The sequence below is a fragment of the Prionailurus bengalensis genome, chromosome A1 (genome assembly GCF_016509475.1).
Source record: "Prionailurus bengalensis isolate Pbe53 chromosome A1, Fcat_Pben_1.1_paternal_pri, whole genome shotgun sequence".
Lineage (NCBI taxonomy): Eukaryota > Metazoa > Chordata > Mammalia > Carnivora > Felidae > Prionailurus > Prionailurus bengalensis.
In genome coordinates, this window is record NC_057343.1 from 18,428,505 (window position 1) to 18,446,381 (window position 17,877).

At 46.8% G+C, this 17,877-nt stretch overlaps 1 long non-coding RNA gene across 1 annotated transcript in view; it reads right to left on the minus strand.

Moving 5' to 3' along the window:
- Nucleotides 1-17,877, minus strand: part of LOC122481787 — a 132,974-nt gene that overhangs the window by 5,054 nt on the left and 110,043 nt on the right. The window contains exons 2-3 of the long non-coding RNA XR_006296937.1: nucleotides 14,906-15,014; nucleotides 4,373-5,446 (exon numbers count right to left, since the gene is read on the minus strand). This is a non-coding gene — a long non-coding RNA (uncharacterized LOC122481787). The remainder of the gene's footprint in view (nucleotides 1-4,372; nucleotides 5,447-14,905; nucleotides 15,015-17,877) is intronic.

A 17,877-nucleotide genomic window follows, 5' to 3' on the forward strand; every position in this document is an offset into this window, starting at 1 on the left:
CTGTGACTGTGGTCAAATTTCACCAGGACTGAGGCTTGATTTAAGGAAATCCATCTAGGGCTTGTCTGAGTACGTCTGCATTTTCCTCCTCCATCTCAGCCCTAAGACAAAGCACAACTGAAGAGAGTTCAGCCAAAGCCCATCAGGTGAAGGGGAAACTGGTATAGAATATCGGCCAGTGGTCCAGAAAGCAGACCAGAACTCACAAGAAGATCGTAGGGAAAGTTTTTAGTTAGCCATCCTTTACGGATTGACTTAAAGAAAAATATGTGGGGGGGAGAGGTAGAAACCCTGAAGGTCTTATGAGATGTAGTCCCTGCCCACCTCCCTGACTTTACCTTGCATGCCCTCCCCATGCTCAGCACACCCAACCATGCTGGCCTTTGTCCTGTGCCTTTAACTCTCCAACTCTCCCCTGCCCCAGGGCCTTTGCAGTTGTCAGCCCCTTTCTAGAATGCTTTCCCCTTACCTCAACTTAACTATCCCCTCCCCAGAAAGACTTTCCTTGACCAGCTTATACCAAGTCACCCTCACTTCCCCGCTTGTCTCCGATTCCATTTTTCCACCGCACTTCTGAAACAAGATAATCTGAAATTATCTTGTTTATTTGTTTGTTTATTGTCTGTCTTCCCTGACCAGAACACTACCCCCATGAAAGTGGCAACTTTGTCTCGGACCCCAGTGCCTTGCACAGAGAAGGCACTCAATAAATATTAAGTGAATGAATAATACAATCACAGTCTTTTAGCATTCTTAATGGGAATGGAAACAAACAAAAAAAAAACCCTCCATGAATTCCAAGCATGGGGAGAAGAGGAAATAAAGCAGAAAATGGACGAATTGTTAACTGCCACATTAGCTTGAGATTGAAACAACTAGAAAAGCGAAAATCTGAATGCCTAATTATAAAATGCGAGCAAAGGCAGTTTTCAAATAGGAACAGGATTGTGTCCTCAGGAAGCAGATGGAGTATAAAATGCCAAGGAAGGCTACTTCACACCCCCTCAAGACCTGTGCCCAGTTCCTTACTGGAAGGACACCGTGAGTTTTCAGCCCTTCCCAAGAACCCTTCAACCAGAAACACTTCAAATGGGAGTACAAAAGAATCAGAGAATCCTTGCCACGTACAGAAATAAGAACATCTGTTCTCAGCATGAACCCTATTAGCTCCATCATTTGGCTTTCAAGGAAAAAAATGCACAATTATGATACGTGGGCACGACCGGTGGCAAGGTAGGTAAGCAACTGGCACTCAGAGCGGGCCGTGTGCTCAGGGCAAGCGTGGCTGCTGGGGGAGCACCGCACGCCAAGGGACACGAACACGGCAGCAGCAACGGCTGGGCTACCTGAAGTCGGCAGCCCCGGCTTCGAGAGGCAGAGGCCACTCTGGGGACTGGAAGAAAGGGAGGAGAGGGGAGAAGGAGGCGGGAGGAAAGAGGAGACGAAGCAGGGAAGGAGGAGAGAAAGGAAGAAGAGGGATGGGGGGGGTGGTGCGAGAGAGTAGCCACATAGACCTGAGCCAAACAGGAGGGCACAGGGTGAGTCAGCGGCACAGAGGGAGAGATAGGCTCTCCCTGCCTGGCAGGGGACAGGAGTGGCAACGTCCCCACACTAAACCAAGACGGCCCGTGGTCGGCACCGCAGCCACACCACTTCCCAGGGCCGTGGCTTCAGGCACGTCACCTGACCATTTTGTGCCGTGCTTTTCTCGGTCGGTAAGACGTAGAAGGCATGGACCTACGGCACAGGGTCAAAGTGACGGTAAGAGAGTTCCTGTGTGTGAAGGCCTCCGAGCAGCACCGGACGCAGAGCGAGCCCTCAGAGAAGGTCTGCTGCCATTAGCGTTAGGATTACTGTCACCATCACCAGCATTTCGTAGGACTGCACTTAGGGCACAGTGAGCTCAGTGCTGGCATTACCCCCGAGTCCCAGAGCACGTGCGTTCGGGTGAAGGGCTGGGCCTCAGCGCTGTCTCTAGAATGTGGGCTCCTCGCCAACTCAGAGGCAGGCCTCTGCTACCTCCCTAAGACCCCTCGAGCTCACTGCTGCTTTGGTGAAAACAGGCCAGAAGCGGCGGAGGCTCTAACCATGTCTTGCTTTGTTATGAGGAAGGCCAGGAGCGGACTCTTTTCCTAGGCCCAGTTATTACAGACGGCGCTACGCACACCTAAGGAAGCAGGATTGCAATTGGATAGACATGGGTCCAAATCCCAGCTCCACTCTCAAGAGCCGCGAGCTTATCACAGAGACAAATGGCCTCGTGGCTGAGCCAGTGCCCTCTGCTAGAAACCAAGCCCAAGATGCCCCTTGGACTGCATGAAGGACTAAATGGGATCGTGGAGAGACTTCACAGCGTCTGGCACTTGGCAAACAGAAGCTCTTTGCATCACAAAAGACAATGGGGGTGTCCAACTTTGGCTCAGGTCATGCTCTCACGGTCCGGGAGTTTGAACCCCGTGTCGGGCTCTGTGCTGACAGCTGAGGGCCTGGAGCCTGCTTCAGGTTCTGTGTCTCCCTCTCTCTCCGCCCCTCCCCCTCTCGTGCTCTGTCTTTCTCAAAAATAAATAAACATTTAAAAAATTAAAAAAAAAAAAAAGACAACATGCTTCCTGTGGAAGCTGAGCCTTGAGGCGATGGGCAAGGAAGACGGGAAGATAAACACAGAGAGGAGACAGGGAAGTGTCCAGCAGACGGCAGACCCGGAAGCAGAGACCAGAGGTGGCGGAGAGGGGACGGAGGCCACAGGCAGTGCCAGAGCAAGGCCAGCTCCAGGGAGACCAAGAATCCCATTCACCCAAGCACCCCGAGAGCCTCTCGGAATGACAGTATGGATGCTCCTGGCAGCCGAATGGAGCTTCAATCAAAGGTTACGTCATGTACAGAATAATCTCTGTAAGAGGCCAGGGATTTATGGACTATCTTTTAAAAGGATTCCTTACCAAGTTGTTCAAGCTTTATAAGGAGTGTGTAAAGGGGACTATGTTTCTAACATCCAAAACAAACAAAAAACACAACACACTCTGCAGAGATTCATATTTTCATATTCAATGGACTCTAATAAAACTGAGGAGTTGTTGTTTATATTGATGCGAGACCTCTCATCTTGGAAGATGCCCTCCTGATGTTTTAGCCACGTGGGTGTTGGCCTACGAAAAGCTGTTTAATCTTGGGCAAGTGGCCTAACTTCTCTGAGCCTCAATTTTTGCACCTGCAAAGGAAATCTAGCAGTAGAACCTACCTCCTGGGTGGCTGTAAAAATTAAATGAGATACTACATGTGAAGAGGTCAGCATGATGCCTAGCACATAGAACTCAATCCATGCGAGCTAATATTATGACTGCTAGTTGCATTACTGTTTGGCAATTGTGACAGACAGAGCGCTGCGTTGTGGCTGAAAAGGCCACACAAACCCGACTTCTGGAAATCATCCAAGGAAAGTAGTCAAAACTATCGACTCCTTCCTCTGCCTCTTGTCCTACATACACCGGTTACCGAGACCTCTCAACTCCGCGTTCTAAGAACCTCGGTCCTGCACTCTGCTCTGCCCTCGTCTGGTTTTTTTTCATCTCTCACAGGATCGACCTCAAGCAGCTGCAGGGACTTCCTCACAGGGGCCTGTTACGAATCCACTCTTCCATCCCCCATGCAGAAGCTGCGTGGTAGCCCATCTTTGAAGTCTTCGCTCATAATGACATTTGATTCGTGCACACTGTTTCGCTCTACTGCATAGTACAACCACATCTGCTTTCATTTAAGAAACTCTTTTAAATCGCTTACCATTTGGTTAAACTGATATTCCCGAAACTTCCCAAAGCTTCGCCAGCAGCCTCCGTACCTAGCGCACGATAAGGGCTCGGCAAATGGCGTGGTCTTGAACCACGGGTGTAGGAAAAAAAATGCCTAGCTAAAAAAGCTGGGAATTTGTACGCAAACGTGTCAAGAATTGGCAAATGAGGATGGTGAGGTTATGGCTGTATTTTTGTCCCAGTCTCCCAAGTATAGGGACAAATATTTTCTCTGATCTCGATCATGAAAACGTAATGCTGAGACACAAAGGTGCGTGTGTGCGACTCTTGCCTAGACACCACAGAGCAGAGGATCCCTTGGTTGCTGCCTGTGAGCACTGTTTGCAAAGCCCTTGCGATGTTGGATCAGTGGTTCTTCCCTGGGAAAGAACAGGTGCCCGAAGTGCGACACATCACGTGCCACCCGAGTGTAAGGCCTCCAAGAACAATGGCCTCTCAAGTCAGAAGAAGACGCAAGCCCGCCTGCCCCAGGATACAGCAAGAGCCACACCCCACCTCCCCGACCTGAGCCGAAGGCGATGAGCGCAGGACGCGCCGTGGCCCTGGCCTGCCCGCTGGACACCTACCAGAACTTGTGCTCTCCCTGGCTTCCGCCTCAGTCACCGAAGGGAGCCCACCACGACCAACGTACTCGACGCAATGGACTGGCTCATCAGTGATTCTCTGGCAGTTTCCAAACACAAAATAGTATTCCCAGGACTTGCGGCCAAGAAGCGGCTTATCCCGTATCCCTTCTCGGCCGCAGGTGAGGAAAGAGAGCGTCAGGTCGGTGGGGTCCAATGCCGCAAGCCGCGATTTATTGGCTCCTAGCGATCACGGCTTCAGCTTAGTGACATCTGTAAGCCGAACATCCTCACCAAGTGTGTGTTTCATTCAACTGTTCGCCCTCCGGGTGCCGCGGGCTGGGTTGGCTTCCTGCTCGAAGCTGACAGCTCGTGCCGCCTCCCCCAGCCGCCAAGAGGCCTCCGCATCAGCCACTCGCAGGCACCGGTGGCACAGCCTGATCCGCAGCTGGCTTCTGTAGCCCCTCACCAGCGGGTAACAGCGCCCCGCAAACCTTAGTCACCGCGCCCCTCCTCAGACCCCCCACTGGCTAGAGGAAGATGTTGTCCCTTTTCTGTGAAGCATCGATTTCCTCTTTTTTCAGTTTTGTTTCCTGCTTGCATTAAAAGCCAACAAGGCAGATGGATGAGGAAAACAGCCTGGCAGACGGAGAGGGTCCATCCCGGGTGCTCACTCCAGACAGCCAGCGGTGGGGCCGGGCCCCGTGCAGACAACTGTGTGGCCTCGGCCCAAGCCCCTGGCACCTGGAAGCCAGCGACGCGTGGTGCACGTGGTGAGGCCCAGGTCCCAGCTGCCAGGAGCCATGGCTTTGAATGCAAGAGACACAAGATCCTCTGAATTCTGGTAGACCCTTTTCAGGACCGAGGACCACAGGCTTCTTCTTCAGGTCTCCACAGTGAACAAAAAGAAAAGAAAAAAAAAAAACAAAAAAACAAGCAATCCAGAAAAAAAGGTTGATTTAGGGGGAAGGCGCTGGAGTTACGTGGGTAGACGTGGATTTACGTTCAGTTCTTGCACTAACTCGCTGAGGGGTCCTGGGAAAGTTGCTTGACCTCTCTGAGCTTTAGTTTGCTCATCTGAAAAAAAGTAGGGATAACTTTACAAATCTCATAGAATTTATGATAAGAACTAAATGAGACAATTCACGTAAACTCATCATATCTGATACCTAGCAGGCCCTTCATAAATGTTAGGTGTCACTAGTATTTCGTCATCATTTCAAACTTTTGAGTCAAGAAAGGCACAAGGACAGGCCATATTTCGGATCACTTTTGTTGCCTCCCAACTCTTGCCTTATGCAATGACTTGCGCGCAAAGAGCCCTAATCCCTTTCCCATCTTCCCTCCCCCACTCCCAACCCAATATCCCCATCCCCACCCTTGGTTCCCACAGCTGTCTGTACTAAGCTTAGAGAACGTGTGTGTCCTTGTCTTTTGTTCTTCCCCAGACAGCTTCTGAAGGGCTGGGGCTGGGCTCTTCCTAGCTCAGCAGCACCTTGAATGCCCGGCATACTGCTTCCCACACACTAGGTCCTCAACACAGTGCGTGCCGAGCAGAATTCTTGCCTTCGCTCCGGCAACTCGAAACGTGGCCTATTGATTTCACAGGCTGAGATCTTTGAAGATTTTCAAAGTCTCAGAACCACTTCCCAGTCGGAGAAGTTCAAAGGGTGAATTTATCGACCGGCTTATTCTGCTCTCAAAAGTCATTTACACTTCAGTCAGGAGAAGCCAGGGGAAAGGCTGTTCACTGGGGAGCTTTTGCCTCTTCACAGACTGTCTGATATTGGAGGAGAGGATCTTACCTCGGCCTGCACTCCGGAACATATGAACACCGTGAGCATAAAACCAGCCCTTCCTATGGGCGGTGTGGTCTCTTCAATTCTTGCTCCCTACAGCAAGGGACCATGTGGCACCAGAACAGCAAAGCTGGCCTGCACCACTGACTTCCATGCGGAAAAGCTTAGTGCCCCATCCTGGGGCCTCAGTCTCCTTTCTATACTGACGTCTGGAATACTGGTATACCTGGGAGCCAAAACTTGCAAAGCTTAAGCCGGTATTTCTAGGGAGGCCTCAATCCCTACACTCGCTGCCTCTTTCCAGATTCTCTTTTTCCTTATGGAGCTGGTCATAATTTTAAAGTGGAATTGGTGATTCCTGAATGATAAGTAATACTATTAATGTCAACGAATGATGGTGCAAAGTCCTAAGACCCGCGCGTGCATGTATACGCACACGCGCACACACGCACGCACACACACACGCACACACACACTAAACAAATAAGAGTTAAGGAAACCCTGTAGGCAGCACATTAATTGAGAAAGCCACATTATGTACAGGCTTTTTGAAAGAAGCCATTTACTGCACAGACCTAAAATTCCATGGCCTGTTCGGGGCTTCCAGATCGGATCCACATGACAGCACTGTTGTGCCAAACCAGCCAGAAGATAGGGAGATGAGAGAGTCATAGGTCAGAACCCATAGAGACAGAAATAGAAAACGCCAGAATGCCCACTTCTAGATTCTGATGGCATTGGTGACGGGCAGCCCACTGCAGACAGAGAAGCTGTCAATCACTTGTTGCTAAATGGGGAGGATCCAGCTCCCCCACCCTCCAGGCCACATAAAACTCTTAATTCTTTACCAGTTTTCCTGAGATTCACATAAAAACATTATCGAGTGACACTACAAAACTGAATACTTGCCGATCTTACAAACAAACTAGAAACCAGCCTCAGGGCTGCTCAGAAACGAGGACATTTGGGCAAGGCCAGGAGCTGCAGACTTAAGCAGGTGTGGGTCAGACCCCAGTACTGGAAATCAACAACTTGCCCTGGGGACTCTGCACTGGGAGGGACCCAAGTTCCCAGAAAGGGCAGTGCTGTCTCCAGCCGGACAGCCCAGGCACTTTGCTCTCAATTATCCACCCTATGTGTAATTTCAGGAAAACTTCTTTTGTAAATTGCAGATTTTTTGACACTTAACTCAGGAAAAATGAGTTGTCCAACAGTGATTTCATGCCCAAGTAAACCTGTCATCTTCACTCGTAGCCTTTTTCTTCCCTACTTACAGAGAAAAAGGATCCAGACATTTTCCAAGAGAAAATAAACTCCCAAAGCTGAAAGATGGGAGTTTTCAAATTGCTTAAAATGCTGAACCTAAGAAGGGGGTTCTCAAGTTGGCAAAATGCTTCCCTCCCACATCTCTACTAAATCACCACCAACTCCAGAGGCTCTGACTCAAAGAATGTGTAAGCCTGAGCCTCATCTCATAAACACAGCATTTCCATGCCCCGTGTTCTAGATTCCTTGTTAGTGCGGTGCAACTCGGGGTCAGGGCAAATAAGGTAAGGAGACCATTCAAGTTCAACTTCTGAAGCTGTTTTTTTTTCTCTGCTGAAGTTTAGGTAGAGGCCAAGAGGGCCGTTTTCACTATTGTTGCAAACCAAACTGCTGACAAGTGAGAAGTATGAGCACTTGGCAGAATTTCAAACTTGAACAATAAGCAAACGGCACAGGGAGATTGTTTTGTGTTGCTTTTCTGTAGCTCTTCTTTTTTCTACCTTGTGATATTCCATAGAGCTATGGGTACTTTGCCTGTGCCCACGCTCAGGACTTCAGTGGCCACCCTGGCGGCCCTCATAGCAGCCTGCTCAGGCGGGTTAACTCAAGGGGTACAGAAGCACTCGATGTAGGGGAGCACTGGCAGCCCAGGGGGCATGCCCAGGAACAGGTGTCCTCCTTCCTTCGGGGTGGGTCCACTGCTCACCCAGAACTGGAACAGATTATCGACACTGTCAAGACAGCCAAAGATAACTGAAAATCTTGCCTCAGTGGAAAGCTTCAAGCAGATTCCGGAAGGGTTATCTCCCCTCTCCTCTTTAACCCCCATGTGTCTCCCAGCGTTTCAGACTCATATGGTTTGCCTCCACCTGCATTCACTCATTCACTCGATACCACACCCTCTCCCACACCTCCCTAGTCTGTTTCCCCCATGATCCAGATCTTTCCCAGTCCCCTCTTCTATCAAAACCCCTAGTTGTGTGTACTATTTCCTCTGAGCTCTGGCATCACTCATTTCTGTTCATGTGCCAAGACTCCTCGGGGATCTATGCACTCATTGGGTTCTTTCTAGAGAAGATATATTAGCCTGAGAAGTGATTTTTTAAGTATGGAAGACCAGGAATTGGTATTTTGAGGGACACGATTTAATCAGAAGTCTTTCAATGACAAGTAGACGAAGGCCAGCTGAAATGAATTTGAACAAAAGAAGGAGTTAATTGGCTTATGCGACAGGGAAGGGCAGGGGTGGAGTTGGCCTCAAGCCCAGCTGGAGAGGAACCCTGTCAGGACCTGCACTGACTCCCACCGCAGCTCTTGCCTGTGCATTGGCTCAGTTTTCATCTGATTCTCCACTTGGCAGGGGCCACGGCTCATAGCTACAATCAAGAGAAAGGACTTCTTGGAATCTTGGGGGAAGGACTCTGATTGGCTCAGCTTGAATCACATGCCCATGTCTGGGCCAATCACTGTGGCCAGGATATTTGACCAGTGTTTCTATTTTCTGTAGCCACACCCAGTGGCTTAAAAAAGGACACGTGTATTAAATTATGTTTCTGTAGCTCATAAGTCCGGCAGAGGTCCCACCAGACTAAAACCAAGGTGTTGGAAGGATACATTCCTTTCTGTGGGCTCTAGGGGAGAATCCATTTTCTTGCTCATTCAGTCTGTTGCTAGAAATTATTCCCTGTGCTTGTCGGATTACAATCCCTGTTTCCTGTTTCCTTCCTCATCTGTGGACCATTTTCAGCTTCCAGAGGCCACCTGTAAGGCCCATGTGGTTACACTGGATTTATCTAGATAATCCAGGATAATCTCAGCATCCTAAAGTCCACAACCCTAATTCTATCTGCAAAGTCCCTTTTGCCATGTAATAGCAATGTATATTAAAGAGCCTACTCATATGTAGATGACAACGAATACCCAAAACATACCCAGGTTCTGAGAACAGAGCATCACCATCTTTTGGAAAAGGTGGGGGCAGCATTATTTAACTACCGCAGCCAGGTTTTGACCATGTATCCACCTGTATAGTCAGATCATGTGTTGGTGTGATTGATGGCTCCAATAAAACCATGTGGAAGGGGAAGGAAGATTAAGTCCCCTAGTGGAGAACAGGATGCTATTAGCAGGGGAGGAATAGGGGGAGGAGAGAGAAATGTCTGCTAAAGGCAGAATGGGCCTTATTACACATTTAAGTCACTGCTCAAAGGTGTTGGTGGGCTTTTTGGTATGAATTTTAGTATTTCTAATAGCAAGTACCTAAAACATGTTTTCATGAATAAATGAATGGATGAGAGGAGAGGCAGAGAATTAATCTCTCACCAAGTTTACCCACCCTGAAGTGCTAGAACTTTGTTGGGCTTAACTATGAGAGACACAGAGGAAACAGAAACTACTCATAGGAATTTGGCCCAGAGAATCATGCTCACATATGGCAAGAGAAGAAAGCCAAGAAGGAAGGGGGGACTGGGATCTGGTCCAAGACTCATGTGCTCAAGTAGACCAGGGGCTGGAGCAGAGGAGGATTAGCCAGAGAGGCTAAATACAGCATCCATGGGATGTAGGATTCTGGACTGTTAGTTGAGTCATATTGGCTATAGTTCAAATTCCTATAACCAGCCACACAACCTTGGGTAGTCTGACCTTGGGTCAGAGTCATCTCCAGTGAAAAAAAGAGAGTAGGACTATCAAGGATGTCAGTGAAGTTGATTGCCACCAGCCCCCATCCCACATCCACACCCGACATCCATAAGCAACCACAGCACTCTGCAAATGAGCCCTGGCCATCCTCAGGATCCTCAAGGCAGCTCTCCAACAGCCACTACTAACTAGTCCAATCACAACATGTATTAAAACTCCTTGGCCATTTTCGAGTTAGATAATTTCTAAAGTGCTCTCCAGCTCTGACATTTAATATTCTACGATTCTAATATAGATCAGTTGCTAAGGACCAAGGGAGACCTGGACTCCCCACTTCAAACTCCTAAGGCTGGAGAAGGACAAAACTACCTGGTGGAAAAGGCAGACAGAACTGAACCTTCATGACTTAATCCCAGTAATCAACAACAGTTTCACTAGGAATTCAAATCAGAAAAAAAGTAAATCTTCCTGCTCACCAGAAGTCCTGACAAACCACCTGAGCACATTACAGATGCTTCACTGGGTGTTTCATGATCCTTGATGTGTAGGTAATTGCCTTGAGATTACATAGATAAGCAGTCTGGGATTGGGGCAGGAAGCGATGGTGCAGATAAACTGAGAAATGTTGTAGGTCACTTCCCTAGAGTCCCTGAAATAAGGATTAGCAAACAGGAAATGTAGGAGGGTGTGGTCTCTGGGTTAATACCTGTTGGGAAGGAAGAAAGTAGGATTGGCTGGAGGGTAATACTGGACTGTGGACATGGCAAAGGTCTTAGCACGATGAGCTCTGGAGCTGGACTGGACTTTCAGAGATGTCCCCAGCTGGGACAAGGGGGGTCAGACTTTTATCTGCCTCCATTTGTCTACCAAACATCTGATGGAAGCTGCCCCAGGAAGGGTACAGTCCTTGGGGGAGGAGGCAGTCTTCTAGAGGGCAGTTCCCAGAGAGGACTGACTGTGGAGCACACACAGAGCTGAGGGGATAGTTCAGCCTGGAATGAAGAGTTGCATGGAGCCTCACACATAAGAAAAGAAGCAAATCGGATCTCCTACCTGGATTGTCTCTTTAGGTAACCAGCAGTGCCCATCGATACTCCTTTATATTGTTGCATTCATATTTATTTATATTCATATTGGCATGGCAGAGACTGTCCTCTGTGCCTTATATAATCTGTAGCTTCTTCAAGCGTTGACCCATGGCCAACATTCTGCTTGCACTCAGCAAAATTATAAATAAATAAATAAATAACCAAGAGTAGGACACATAACTGGTATGGAAGTTTCACTCTGGTAGAGAAATGTCATGAGTAAGTTTAATGTTAATTTTATAGAAAAAAATATAGGTGGAAAAATTCTATTATCCATATAAGTTATGTAGACATAGTATATTAATTTTCTAGGGCTTCCATAACAAAATACCCCAGACTGATGTGGCTTAAAAACCAGATGTCTGCTTTCTCACAGTTGTGGAGTCCGGGAGTCCAAGATCAAGGTGTTGGTAGTTTTGGTTTCTCCTGAGGTCTCTCTCCTTGATTTGCAGGTGGCCACCTTCTCACTGTGTCCTCTTGTTACTTTCCTTTGTGTGCGCTCATCTCTGATGTCTCTTCATCTTCTTAGAAGGACACCAGTTCTTATGGATTAGGATCCTACCCTTATAACCTCAGTTAACCTTAATTACCTCTTTAAAGGCCTCATCTCCAAATGCAGTCACATAAGGGGGTAGGGCTTCACCGTATGAATTTGGGGAGAAAAAATTCAGTCTTTACATACAGTTTAGAAAAATAATTTTTTTTAAATGTTTATTTATTTTTGAGACAGAGAGAGACAGAGTGCAAGTGGGGGAGGGGCAGAGAGAGAGGGAGACACAGAATCTGAAACAGGCTCCAGGCTCTGAGCGGTCAACACAGAGCCCGACGTGGGGCTCGAACCCATGGACTGTGAGATCATGACCTGAGCCGAAGTCGGACGCTCAACCGACTGAGCCACCCAGGCGCCCCTAGAAAAATCATTTTAACACACTCTACCCATTAGTCAATGGATGAATGAATGGTAGAATGTAAAATTTATATAAAGAGGCCATTAAAAATACACTTTGAGATTTTTTTGGTCTCTCTTTGTTTTCACTTCACTGTAGGCATTCTATTGGTTGGATTCAGATTTGGAAAACATACAAAGTTCAAATTAAAAACAAAAAATCACCCACATTCCTATCTCCCATCAAAAAAATTAACATCTGACATATTTCCTTCCAGTCATTTTTCTCTGCTACACAAGAATTTCTTTTATGAATCCAATCATATTATATATACATCTTGTATGTACATTTTTCCTACATTTTATAATTTTATCGCTCCTCAATTAAAAAAAAATTTTAGTGTTTATTTTATTTTTGAGAAAGAGGGCGTGAGGGGAGCAGGGGCAGAGAGAGAGAGGGAGACACAGAATCCGAAGCAGGTTCCAGGCTCTGAGCTGTCAGCACAGCCCAACACGGGGCCTGAACTCATGAACCATGAGACAGTGGCCTGAGCAGAAGTTGGACGCTTAACCGACTGAGCCACCTGGGCGTCCCTATTGTTCCTCAATTTTAAAGGAAAGACAATACATCCACGGTCTAATTGTCTGATGTTTTATTTTATGAACTCCTACACCAACTATTGGCCTGTGAATATTTTCTTGAACATCTGGCTTCCTAAAACTTTTCCTTTTTATACCATTTCCTTCTCCTCCCTTGTCGTGCAAATTTTCAGCTTTCTTTTAGGCCAATTTCAAGCCCCCTTGAGTAAAGGCTTCCCCAGCATGTCTGGGGCATAATAAGCTGGGCTTCCTTTGGATTTGTATCACATGCTTTCTATATTATTTGCTTAATCCTGTTCTTCGTATGGTAGATCTTGAACCACTGTCATGCTGTGTTTTTTTGTTTTAAGCCTTTACTTCCCAAATGACTGCAAGCCTCTTGAGTACAAGGACAGCATCTTATATGCCTCATATGCTATGGACACTTGTTCTCACTGATCGATTGGCTGGTTGATTGATTGGCTTGCTGCTTTTGGTTTGCTGTTTTCTGAAAAATGAAGACTCGAGGCCCAGTTGTCTGTGGAAATAACGCTTCCCCCTACTTATCCTTTGGAGGGTACTGGTTTGTGGCATTTCCGCAGCAGGACTAAATTGGATGTATTGTGTTCCTTTGTGCTATCCTGATTTTCCTGCTCTGTGTGCCTCGACAGCAGGATAGTTCTATTATGGTATATCTTATTGTGTTTTTATAATGGTTTAATTACTGTGTATGGGCTTCTAACTGAGAACTGGGGAGAGGGTAAATTCTCTAAATAAAATGTGCTATTATCAGTGACATTAATATGCTGCCAGGTTCAGCTGTGTCTCCATTGCGAAGACTCACATTAAAATTCAAAGTGTTGCCAAATATATGTTATAGGTAAAGAATCTATTTTAAATTCCTTTAGAGGGTGAATTAAGCTGCAGTCAAAACATGTCCCAGAAAGAGGAACTTTGATGTTCTGATGAGCTCTCTACTCTATGCCAGTCTATCCAAATATGTTTTCTGTCTGTGCAGTAGAAAACAGCACGGTTCAATGCCCAGAGACATCTAGAAAGAAGGTATTCTTTATGTTTAATCTGGCCAAAAAGCCCCATAGATGATCATTACTAAACCAAACTTATCAGTATTTAAAATGTACACAAAACTGTATTTGGCTCATTAGAATGGGCGTAATACATTGCTATAAATGGCTAACAGACCAACCCCAAATGACTTTCAATATTTATTTATTTTTAATGTTTACATATTTATTTTTCAGAAAGAGAGACATAGAGCGTGAGCAGGGGAGGGACAGAAAGAGAAGGAGACAGAGAATCCCAAGCAGGCGCCACACTGACAGCACAGAGCCCGATGCGGGACCTGAACCCACAAACTGTGAGATCATGACCTGAACTGAAGTCAGATGCTTAACCAACTGAGCCACCCAGGTGCCCCACCAAAGGACTTTCAATATTTAAAACTGGGGTGGGGGAGAAAAGAGGGAAATGGGGGACGGCAGGAGGAAAGCAGGCAGGAAGGCAGGCAGGCAGGAAGGAAGGGGCCCATATATATGCATATATCCATAATGTCAGAGAAATCTGCCATTTTGTTAGCTTTTCCTTTGAAACTTCATTAAATTTAAATTACAGGTCACATGAACCATAGTAAGTACAATCAGCAAAGTGAAGGGCATCATTTTTTATATTGCTGTTTTGATACAACTATTATGGTGAAAGAATAATTTGTCATGTTTAAAAATCTTTCAGTTTTTTTTTTTTTTTAATTAAAAAAATTTTTTTCATGTTTTTATTTATTTTTGAGACAGAGAGAGACAGAGCATGAGCGGGGAAGGGGCAGAGAGAGAGGGAGACACAGAATCCGAAGCAGGCTCCAGGCTCTGAGCTGTCAGCACAGAGCCCGACGCGGGGCTTGAACTCACAGACTGTGAGATCGTGACCTGAGCTGAAGTCGACGCTTAACCAACTGAGCCACCCAGGCGCCCCTCAGCTTTTATTTTAAACAGTGAACGGGAAAGCAAATAACCTCGTCCCTCCCGACAGACCATCCGTTCCATCACCCTTGAAACTCAGACTCCCACTCCCATTCAAAGACAGAGGAGTTTCAGGAAGGGGATAAGTGGGGCACACGTTACCGGCTTGAAAAAAGGACGCATCCAATGCCATCCTTTTGTGCAAGTCACAGTGGAATGCCATTTCTGGACCCTAGTCTGAATAGGAACGTTGAAATGATTGCTCTGATAATTTTGTGGCAAGAACAAAAAGTCATTTCACTTACCTATGTCCATGCTGAGAGTCATGCGTGCAGGATTTTTGCCAGTCGGTTGCTTCAGCCCTTTCCAGGTGCAGACATCAACCAGATGTTCCCGTGTTCTCATGGGGCCGGCCTACACGAGAGTGACAGGAAGGTGACGATGCAGGGCAGCAGGAGTGAAGAAGGGAAAAAGCGGTGGCTTAGCAAGGGTGGCCGGGCCAGGGCCAGAGCAGCGTGTCTGCGCCTCCTCTCCCTAAACAGGAGCTGGAAGGAGGATAAACCCACAAGGAAAGAGGCCTGTGGTCCTGTCGGGGAGGGCCGATTAAAGTACTTGGCTTGGGTGCAAAATTTAAGGGGTGCCCCAAACTCAGCAATCGACACAAACGTCTTTTTTTTTAGTAATGTTTTCTAAAAAAGCAAAATCAATGCAAAGACTCCACAATAAACAGATTATCAAACTTTTGGATAGATCCAGCCCTGCATTTATACTACCCTGCCTCATTGGTCTCATTCCAACTCCAGCCCTGGGTCTCCTGGTCCACCTTCAACAAATTGAAAGATAGTCTCTCAGTAAAGAAATAAAATGAAAAACTCTGAAAGGTCATCTTTGCAGTGCTCACATAGACTGTCCTTGACTCTGTGCCTGAGGGAAAGGCCCCAATGGCCGAGAAAAGAGGTAGAAACAGAGACAGAAGACCTCAGTAAGAGTTAGCAGGAGATGAGAGGATGGGTAGACCCAAGGACCTAAGCACAGTTTCAAATCTGACTTAGGAAACAGAATGGATTGGTGCTGAATTAAGACTCCAGAAGCAAGAACGTGCGTTGTGGGGGAACCCTAGTCTTCCAGACTCTTAGAATATATGCATCCTTTACTGGGCTCAGTCCACACCTCAAATCACCTAGCTATTTGGGATTTTGCTAATCCCCCATGTCCTAGACCATATGATCAACAAACCTTTCCTGGGGAAAAAGTAATAATGAAAGGAAAGAGAAAGAAGAGAAAAGGAGGACAGGTGGAAAGTAACTGTGGCTGCTTGTCACCACTGACACTAACTTGGAAATTAGGTAAGTAATATGTATTTAATACACAATGGATCAATATCAACAGCATTCAAAGTCAACCTTGAAGTGAAAATATATCTCAGGAGAGCAAGATTTAATTGTACCTCTAGTGTGTGTGTGTGAGTGTGTGTGTGTGTGTGTGTGTGTGTGTGTGTGCGTGTGTGTGTGTGTAGCTTATGAATGACAAACATTCTCTTCTTGACCAAACTGTCTCTTCTCAGGCTCCTCTGAGTAATTTCAGCTGGGTCTGACTTTTGAGCTTCCGTGTTCCTCTGTGCATTGTCCAGTTTTAGGAGGAGTCCTGAGAAGTCAGTTTAACCGGAACCCCCCCATCCTCAATATCTGATCACCTCAATATCTGATTGTGTTCCTCATCGCCCACCGTTCCCCAGGTGACGTCTGGTCATTTGGCCTGCCTTCAGCAAGAATCCTGTTAGGTCAGCCTACCCAGAATCCCCCCTGACCGCTGATGTTCCCTCTTAGTAATTTTCCATCCTCCAACCCCCAGCCCAGTCTTTGACTATAAATTCCCACTTGCCGAGTTGAGTCCAATCTCTCTCCCCCAGCACTAGAACCCATTTCAGTGGTCCCCACACCCATTGCAAACACCCCTCGGGTAAAGTCTTTAACAAGCATCATTGAATAATTTTTTCCTTTGCATGAACCTGGGCTGGTCTGTATGGAAAAGACAGCTTTGCTGGAGGGCATCAAAAGAGGGAACGTTATTTCTTTACAACCTGTCGCACAGTAAGCAGGTAGAAAGCACTCATGGATCTAAATGACAAGTCTGGGCAAACAAATAAAAGAAGTTTTGTTTAGGTGACCTATGTCTTGGATTTCTATTGTTATAGTAATAGGAGTTTTGAAAAAAGTTACAAATATGTCAATAATGAGACGGCTTGGTCAGCAATGGAAGCATAGGAGAAGGAGGTTAACAGGCAAACACAGGTGCAACTGATAAGAAACAGTGTCTTAGTCACTCTTTCTGCATAATAAGTAAACTAACCCATAAAAAATAAACTAACCCAAAACTTAACGGCCTAAAACAACACCTATGTTATCATGCTCATGGATTCTTTTTTTTTTTTTTTGAGGTTTATTCATTTTGGAGAGAGAGCGCATGAATGGGGGACAGAGGATCCAAAGGGGTCTCTGTGCCGACAGCAGCAAGCCCGACGCGGGGCTCAAACTCACAAACCGTAAGATCATGACCTGAGCCGAAGTCAGATGCTCAACGGGCTGAACCACCCAGGCACCCCACGCTCATGGATTGTGTGGGGCAAGTATTTGGACTGCGCACAACAGGGACAGCTTGTCTTTGCTCCATGAGGTGCGGGACATCAGCTGGGAAGACCTGAACGTCGGGGCTGCCTCCACGGCCGGGAACTGGAATCGTCTGGAGGCTCCTTCTCGTACACTTTGCCTATAAGGAGGGTGAGGGTGGTTACATTTCTCGTTGTTCTTGAAGAAAATGGCTGTTCTGTGTTAAGCATCATTCTCTCCAGAAGACTGTCAGCGTGCATCACTGTGGTGCCCCTTCCCAGGCCTGAACGTCACATCCATCCAGTCAAGGACACAAACTTAGGCCAACCCCTGGCCCAAGTCAATTTGCCACCATCGACATCTCCCTGTGGGGCTGGCTGGAGACACCAGCTGACCTACCCCAACCATGAGCCTTGACATTGCTGGACACCATGTGAGTGATTTTTTTTTTCCTTCTGAAACCAAGAATAAAGTGAAGGGGTAGAAATCAAAACAGAGGAGAGGAAGCCATGAATCAAAACTGAAACCTAAGGAAAAGGGACAGAGGCATTGCCTGGAAGAAAAAAGGCAGCAAAGAGTAAATGAATAAAATGATGTCCCAGTGATGGGACAGCTCATGAAGTTTTTTCCGACACAGCCCATGGTGACCCACTCTGCACCACTGCTTTTAG